The sequence below is a fragment of the Zonotrichia leucophrys genome, chromosome 3 (genome assembly GCF_028769735.1).
Source record: "Zonotrichia leucophrys gambelii isolate GWCS_2022_RI chromosome 3, RI_Zleu_2.0, whole genome shotgun sequence".
NCBI lineage: Eukaryota > Metazoa > Chordata > Aves > Passeriformes > Passerellidae > Zonotrichia > Zonotrichia leucophrys.
Genome location: NC_088172.1, coordinates 96,298,967 through 96,307,691, shown reverse-complemented (window position 1 = coordinate 96,307,691; position 8,725 = coordinate 96,298,967). Strand labels below are relative to the sequence as shown.

Here is an 8,725-nt window from a genome sequence, read left to right as displayed (position 1 = left end):
GCACGAAGGCAAGGCTGCTCAGCTGGATGCAAATCCTAAACCAGCTCCCAGCATTAGGACACTCCCTGTATTGGAGATCCAGGGCTTTATTTCACGTGGCACAGCTTGAAGGTGAAATCTAAGCAGGTGGGCACGGTGTTGTCTGTCCCTAGGTTTAATTAAAATCCTCCTGAAACATGCAACCCCCCTGCTCTGGAGTAATTTAGGATGCTCCTTGTAACAGCAGAAGTTTATTTGGATGATTCCTCAGTAATGCACTAGAAGCCCACGAGCAGCACGAGGATCAGCTGCCTTATCTGCTGTCAGGTGGCTTTAATTCAGTGAATTTACTGTGCAGGGCACCTGGTAAGCAGATAAAGCTGTGTTGCTTATTTAAATAAGGGCTGCTAATCTCCAAACCTCTTGCCTGGCTGGTCCAATGTGTGCTTTCAAAGGATGGTGTGTGGTAATTAATTACTGGGATCGGGTTTAGTGAGGGTTATGGAAAATCTGAAATAAAGAAGTGAGTGTGTGAAGGCTAAATTCAGTAAAATTCAATTTCAAAATATTCAGTTGGTTCCCTCTCTATAGGAAGAAAGCCATATAGAAGAAATTACTTATTACCACCCTGAAGAAAAGCATCTTTTCTCTATTCCTATATCAAGCATCTTGTGTTAGACCCTAGCTTTGGTTAAGCAACAAGGATAATGCATAGAAATGCATTATTCAAATGCACAGAAAGAGGTCTGAAGGTACAGGAGATGAAAGCAAAGGTCAGGAGAGAAGGAAATGGGTTCTGTTAGAGATTGTGTGAGACAAAACAACAGGGCAAAAATTCCAGTCTGATTTCGGTATTTTATCACCAGGAGTAATTGTGTGGCAATGTGTAGCTCTTAACAAGGCCTGATAGAATTAAGCTTTTATTTAAAATTTTGGCATATTTGTGTTTTCTTCTGGTTTTTTATGCATGAAAAGATGCTTAAACTTCCATATTTATAAGCTTTTACCAAAATAATTTCAGCTTTATAATGTCAATAAAATTATTATTCAGTTCCATGAAAAATGCAGGATTTTAAGATTTACATAGTTTTAAATATTGATTTATATTTCCAATACCATTGAGATGGCAAATGTATTTCAGTAAAATTTTTTTTAGCTAAATTTAACTTTTAAAAATGTTTATGAGACCTTGTTGTGTTTTTTGCAGTTTACCAGTTAACAGAGACAAAACAAAACCAGCATTTTCCTAAAGAGAGCTGGGCTTTTGGGATTCTCCCCTGTATATTTTTTTGGCCATCGCTTAAAAAGTTATTTTCTTCTGGTCGAAATCAAACATGAAGTCCCATAACGTGGAAAGGGGAAACCATTTAAAAAAACTACGGTGGAGTGTGCACAGGAGAACCTTTCACACAAATCTATTGGAAAATAGAAAATTAGTAAAGATTTTTGGTTTGATATTTTAATTTTTTTTTCTTTCACTTAGCACATTTCATTTCCCATTCAGGAGGAAATTCAGGAATGTTTGTAGATCTAGGCAGGAATGACATGGCTTTTTATCTTACATTACACCATAAAAGTTGATCATACCCACAGTGTTCCCGAATCAAGCCATCATTAAAAGTTCTTCACACACTCTAAAAATCTGAAATGTAAGTTTTAGACCAATTCCTGAATATGTACAAATGCAATCTCTGTTGGAAGGAGACTTTGAAATGCTTGTTAGCTCTGTATTAAAAAAAACTCCAGCAAAATCCCAAAAGCTAAATATGCTTAATCTGAGGGTTTTTTTCTCTCCTCTTCTCCAAAAGTGCCTCCCTGGTAGCAGGAGAGCCTGGAATTAGGAGTGGGAGAGCAAAATTCTGCAGAGGAAGGTGCTGCCTGAGGCTGAGGCATTCCCCTTGGAAAGCAGGTACACTTCCTTCCAGCCTAAGTTCCTTTCAAAAAGAAACAGAGGGATATCTGATTGCATTAGCAAGGGTGATGCTGTCAAATTGACTTTAGAATTGCTTTTGATGGTTTATTGTCCTTAGGATATAAGCTGGGTAAGGATTTGTTAAAAAATAGCACAGCTGTCTGTGCATTGTTTCCTTTATTATTTTAGTGCTGTTGTGTGCAAAATTTTGTGTCAAAATTTTAGAGGAGCCTGTTTGGCTGTGTGGGATTTACCCTGTGGATAAGGATGCCCTTAATTTGATTTTGGAGGTGATGAGCTGGGAGGGATTCCCTCCAGATGAGGAGCAAAACCTTTCAGGCTCTGTAGGGGAAGGTGCCTGGGCTGCCAGCAGTCCCTTTGGTGAGGGGTAAAGTTGGCAAAAACCCCTCTGCATGCCCCAATTCCCAGAACCTAAGTGGGAAACAGCTCTTTGTGCTCCTACCCAATAGCAACAGAACATCAAATAACCAACTGGAATTACCCAGAACCCAGGGAGGGGCAGAAACTGTTACCTCTGGGAAAAAAAAAGGTATTTGAATGTGTTTATTTTATACATATCATGATTAAAGGAGGTATTTTTGATATGTGTCTACAAGTGATGTGTGTGCCTCATGCTGAATGCTCTGAGATGCTGTCACACGAGCCCCAGCACGTGTGGCAAGGTGATGCTGAGAGCACACACATCAACCTGTGCTCCCAGCACAGCTCCAAGCTTAAATGAGGGAAAACTGGGAGATGGTGCCATGGTCTTGATTTTAGAGACCACCTCTGGTACCCAGAAGGAGCTGGGAGTCACTCTGGGAACTGGGGAGAGGAGTTCACGTGGGAAAACCCAGGGAATGTCAATGAAAACTGCACCTTCCTAATGTGATGTGTTCAGCCTCTTAGAAAATTTGGGGGATGATAATGAGTATTATTTGATTACATTTTTCCAGGCAATATCCCACTGACTTTGTTTATTACTTTGGAATTTGATTTGTATTTATAGCAAAGTGTTATATATACCCTGCTATCTTAGCACTTGGTAGCAACTAAAATGCAGAAATTATCATAATAAATATTTGCAGCTTCAATTCTATAATCAAAACCAGGTCAGCCAAAAGGAAAAGATTCAGTGGCTCTTTGTCTTCAAATGCCACCCTCCAGAAAAGATTTAGTATGATGCATTATATATATTGTTCTTGAAAACTTGTGCCTTCAGTACTGCCTCACATCTAACAAAATTCTTCTTTGAAGGGTGATAAAACTGTGTTAATGTTATTAGAACTTCTTTGGAATGTTATATCTAGTATTAATTGGCGTAAGTTTTTTTGGAATGACAAAGGGGGTTGCCTGGGGAAATTTAATTACAGTTCTTTCTTTGTTTCCACTTCCATTTGAAACTTTACATATGTAAAAACATGATTACCTCCTTCCATTGTTTTTGTGTGTATGCAAGTTGCCTGCCTCTGCACAGAAGCTGTGACAGTGAGCCTATCACTAACATTTTTAAGGAAGATGTTTGAGGAGAAGCAAGGATGTGAATTGCCCAGGCTTTTGGGAAGCATCCTTGGTAGATTCACTGAAATTACAGCAGGTGAGCATCTCTGTCTCTGCACAGCAGGCTCAGCTTCCAGAGACCAAACCCAAAGGGAGGGAGGGAAAGGAAAAGCCCCAATTTTTCCCTTTTTCATTTGCTGAAGCAGCAGCAGGTAGGGAGGGCAGCTGCTCTGCTGAGATTGAGCCTTTCCCACCCCACCAGGACTCAGAGCTTGGGCTGAGCTGAGCTCATCCCTTGGCTGAGCATGGGAAATTAAAAGTGGAGTGTTCGTGCTGGCAAGTTCAAGAACTGGTGTTCACACCTCCAGCTGACATCTGCCCCTGGCACACTGAATTTACTGCCCATTGTGTCTCCTTTGTAACAGAAATCAGATTTTTTTTTCTCCACCTATATGGGAGTAAAAGGTGACATAATGAATTTTTTTTTTTTTTAGAAAAGCTATTTCTTTGGAACCCTGCAATATTGTAAAATTAAAAAGTTTTGCTTCTAGGAGATGCTGTCTTCTGGCAGCTGTTACTTTGCTCACCATCATCCTTGTAAGAATGAGTTTATTTTCTTCTCAGCTTGGAGCTTTTTTAGGAAGAGAAGGCTGTGTTTTTAGAGGAAAGACAAAAGGATCTCTCTCATCTTTTTATTATGTATCACTTTTGAGCTGGACAACACTTTAAAGTTTGATAACAAATCTAAAAGTTTCTGTGCAACCCCCAGCTTCTTTTGTGCCTTAAAAGAACTGTTTAGGGACTTGATGTGTATGCAGTTGTCTTCAAAGACATGTTTCATATTATGAAAGGAGATAGCAAATGTTCAATGGAAGAGTTTGTTTCCCAAGAAGCTGAATTCTGCTGCAGTCCAAGGCAAGACTTTCATTTTAGAACACCAAAGATTCTGTAAAACATCTGAGTATTAGGATTGAACTGAGTGAAACAAACATCACTTTAAAAACTTTTATTCATGTTTTCTGACTGCTGGTGTGACTGAATGATGTTGTTTTGTAGAATCAATGGAAAAAGCTGAATGCAGATCATTAGGGGAGTAGGCTGGAGCTAAGGTTTACATTTGGGAAGCTGCTGCCTTTTTTTGTTTGAAAACAACATCCAAACTACAAAAGTGCAATAGGTTTTAGTGCTTTTTAGAGGCTACCATAAGAAATCCCACTATTATTGCTAAGAATGTGCTAAAACATTTGATCTCACTGCCTCAGTCATTAAGGAAGACATTATAATTGAAGATTAGGATAATATTGTCCTAATGTCTCCAGTGAATGACTCTAAAACTTCCCCTTATGCTCTTTCCCAGTCCCTAATTGCTATTGCACCACTGGTGACAGGAGCAGTTTTATTTTTGGTTTTATTCATATTCTGCCCATGTGGTTTTGCTGGCTCACAACATCCCCCTCAAGGTATTTAAATTCACCTTAAGACAGGGGAAAATTCTGCATTGCTCCTCTGCATGTTGTGGATCTGTGTCTCCTGGATCGACCTTCTCAGGTTGTTTTGCTTTTAGAAGCTGAGTTTCCAACCAAATGCTTCCAGGCAGAGCACTGCAGAAAAGAAGTGACATCAACAAGACACCCAACCAGAGGCAACCAAAACTAACATGCATAACAGGAATTGGCAGGAGGTGTGAATAAAACTCCCAGCCCAATGTCACAAAGAATGATATCAGCCTTGTGGAGCCAACAAAAAGCTGAATCTGTTCCTACTGAAACACCTTTGAGCACCTTCACCTCTCCACCTGAGTCTGTTGTTAATCCTTGTGAGCATCCTCAGGGCTTTTTTTCAGTTTCCAGCCCTCTTCCTACAAAAGGTGGTTTGTGTCAGTGAATTTGGGGCTGGACCAGGTTTCTGAACTGAAGCAGAGTCTTCACTTTTTTCTTGTTTGCCATCTCCAGTGTCTTCAAAGCTGAGTCCTGACAGGTGACAACAGGATATTCTCCAAATTGAAAGGCTGGCAGGGCCCTCACTTGTGGTGCTCAAACTGCATTGTGCAAAACAAAGTGAGTGCAAATCTGTGGAGATAGGGAGGGACTGAAGAAAGGAGTGTGTCCATGTCACAGTCATATTTTCTGAAAAATCCCTTTTCTGGGATTTCTTCTCCTGGGAAGCTGAGAAGCTTCAGAGAAAAATGAAAACAGTAATTATCTGATTGCTTCTCCTGTGTTTTGCTGCTTTGGAATGTGGTCTGGAGATTGCTTATCCAACATGTGAATTGTTTTTAATTAATGACGAACCACAGCCAGCTGTGTCAGGACTCTGGAAGCAGTCACGAGTTTTTCATTATCATTCTTGTTAAGCCTTCTGTCTGTATCCTTTCTCTATTCTTTAGTATAGTTTTAGTATAGTATAATATAATATATAAAATATAATATAATATATAAAATATAAAATAATATACTATAATATAGTATACTATATTATATTATTTTATACTATATTTTAAACTATAATATTATTTTATACTATTTTATACTATGATATACTATCTATTATATAATATAATATGCTATAATATATAATATAGTATACTATATATTATATACTGTAATATATATAATATATGCTGTATATACTATATATACTATACATAATATATAATATATACAATATGGTATATATAATGGTATATATATAATCTAATATATATTATATAATATATTAGCCTTCTAAGAACATGGGGTCAGATTCACTCATCTCACCTCATCCTGGGGCCCCCTGCAAATACCACATGTCCAGTTCTGGGGAGGGCTCAGCTGAAGCCTCTGAATTCTGCAGGATTGTTTGCCATACAGAAAGGTGCTTCTGAAGAGCCTGAGTGAACTCAGCCCTGTTAAAATTCAGGGATTGCCACTCAGAGTTCATTCCAGGTCTCTCCTCAGCAGGGCTCCCACCCATCCACAGGGGAAATACAACAAAAGTGAACTCAAAGCTTGAGTGACTTTCATGGCACCACGACCAGGGGCTCTGAAATAGATCAGAGGGGATTAAAAACCAGCAGCATGAACTCCAGGTGACTTCTGTGAGCTCTTCTAATTCTAGAGACAGTGAGGAGCTCAGCACTGCTCACAGAATAACAGTGTTTGCAGAAAAAATTAGCAGCTGCTCAGAGGGGAGGGCAAAAGACTGAGGAGAATGGCTGTGCATCCCTTTCACTCCTCTTATCCATTTTCTTCCTAAATGCTGGGTTATTTTTTTTTAATTATTTTTTTTTAATCTCGACTTTTTGTATTTTTAGAGGAGGAAAGCTTTTCAGGGTCAGGGTGAGAACTGCTCACCTGCAGCCCCCACACCTGCAGGAAGTTTTTGGAAAACAGGGCAGCTGTGCCTGCGTGGCAGGAGAGAGCAGCTCAGGGCATTTGGCCAGGGAACACATCTGCTGGGGAAATAACTCCTCCCTTTGCTTTGCTCAGGCAGCTCTGTTGTGAAGGATCACTCCCAGGAAGGTAATCCATCTTCCAGGCTCTGAGCTAAACATGGGCAGGATCCTATTGATTTTTGTGGGCTCATAAAGGCACAATTTTAGACATAATTTTCTGCTCTCAGCTCTGGTCAGTGCTTTCAAATACTTGAATTTCATCAGCTTGAGAGTGTTTTTGAAGAGGAGATAGTCTTTACTATTTCTGGCCGCTTGATCTTGTACAAATCATAGAGTCAGGAGCCTCCCATTTTATATTTTTTTGTCCATTTTCAGGTGACATCAATAAACTGACTTTTCAAGGTGTCAAAAGCCTCCCCAGGGTAACAATCCCATGCTTTAAAACCAGGAGAGGATTTCTTCACTAAGCAGGCACTGAGTTTGAAGGAGTCTGCCCTGTGCTCCTTGTTGTACATATCTTAATTTTATAGTGGTAAGGATGCACAAAACCAGAGCATCCTCTGCACAGGGAGCTTGAGGGAGCAGGGCAGCTGCTCACAGAAGAAAACTGCCCCTGCAAGGTGGCAAGAAATGCCTCTGGTTTAGCTTTTCTTAGCAGAAAAAGCTAACTGAAAGATCTCAGAGCTACTCTTCCTTCAGAACATGTAAGCAGCACCTTGGCTTCTAAAGTCTTGTAGGTGGTTTTTAGCCTTTCTTGTCCTAGGGTGATTAACAGACTTGATGCTCTTTGCTGTCAAAATCTCAGAAAATTTGTTTACAATTTTCATGTATTGTGTGTGTTATGTGCACTGAAAAATAATACACCTTGGGATTTGGGATAATTAAGGACTGGGAATGAGACACCAAGCAAGTGGAGAGTCTTTTTGAACAGATAAATGTGAAAATTCAAAATTTCCCATATGTGTGGAAACCCAGGGCACTGGGAACATTTCTCTGTCTGCTCTGGGGTGCCCTGACTCCCAGGGGAGCACTGACTTTGACCCTCACTCATGGAGAAAGTTTCCCAGACTTCAATATAGACTAGAACCCACTAAAGTGTGAAATAGATTATAGAGAGTAGTGTAGATGGATCACTTGGTGAGAAATTTAGATTTTGGGATTTTTAGTGTGTTGTGGATGGAAGCAAGATGGAGGGCACACGGTGTCATCCTGAGTTTCTACTTCATGCTTCTTCTTCATGGGTTTGGGTGGCATTTTGTAATTGGGTGGAAAAGTCCCCATTGCAGGTCTTTGGGATCAGTTATTGGGTTAAAAGGGAGAATAATCTGGGTGTCCTTCCTTAACTGGATGGTTTAATCTTAAAAGACCTTGTCACAAGGGATTGTTGGCCATTTTGTGCCTTGCTGCTGAACTCACAGTAGTGAGACTGTTTTACTGATAAGAAATAATAAACACCTGAGTCAGAACATGAAATACCATCTCAAATGCCTTCAATCCAGACCCAGAGAAACTGATCTGCTTTAAGCAAGAAAAACAAACCCCAAACCAGAGTGAAACTCTTGCTCTGCTGCACGTTCTGGCTCTAATCATACAATTTCTCTGCAGGTGCCTCTCTTGCCCCCCCCTGATGTCAGCAGGGAAAAGCTGCAGCTCCCACAGCTTGGGAGAGCCATCCCTGCCCATGTCTGAACCCGTCTCAGTTCTGCCAGGCCTGTTATGGATTCAGCACCAAGCACATGTTTTAAGTCCCATTGAGGCATGAATGTAAGACCCCTGGGATTTTAGCTTGTGATAAATTTGTTGCTGGAGTGCCTAGCTAAATGTGTGTTTGAGTTGTGGCCTCTGAAAGTGCATGTTTATATAATGCAATATCCTGATTTGTGAAAGGAGGGAACATAACATTTATTGGGGTATGTGATGGTGTTCACAGGGGTTCTTGGATGAGAGAAGACATGAGGATC

General features: G+C 40.2%; 1 long non-coding RNA gene across 1 annotated transcript; it reads left to right on the top strand.

Annotated features, from left to right (window-relative positions):
• The first annotated feature begins 383 nt into the window (after positions 1-383).
• On the top strand, positions 384-8,514 carry LOC135445029 (uncharacterized). The gene is made up of 3 exons (XR_010439436.1): positions 384-438; positions 1,788-1,888; positions 8,370-8,514. It is a non-coding gene; the product is annotated as an uncharacterized LOC135445029 (long non-coding RNA).
• Positions 8,515-8,725: the final 211 nt, after the last annotated feature.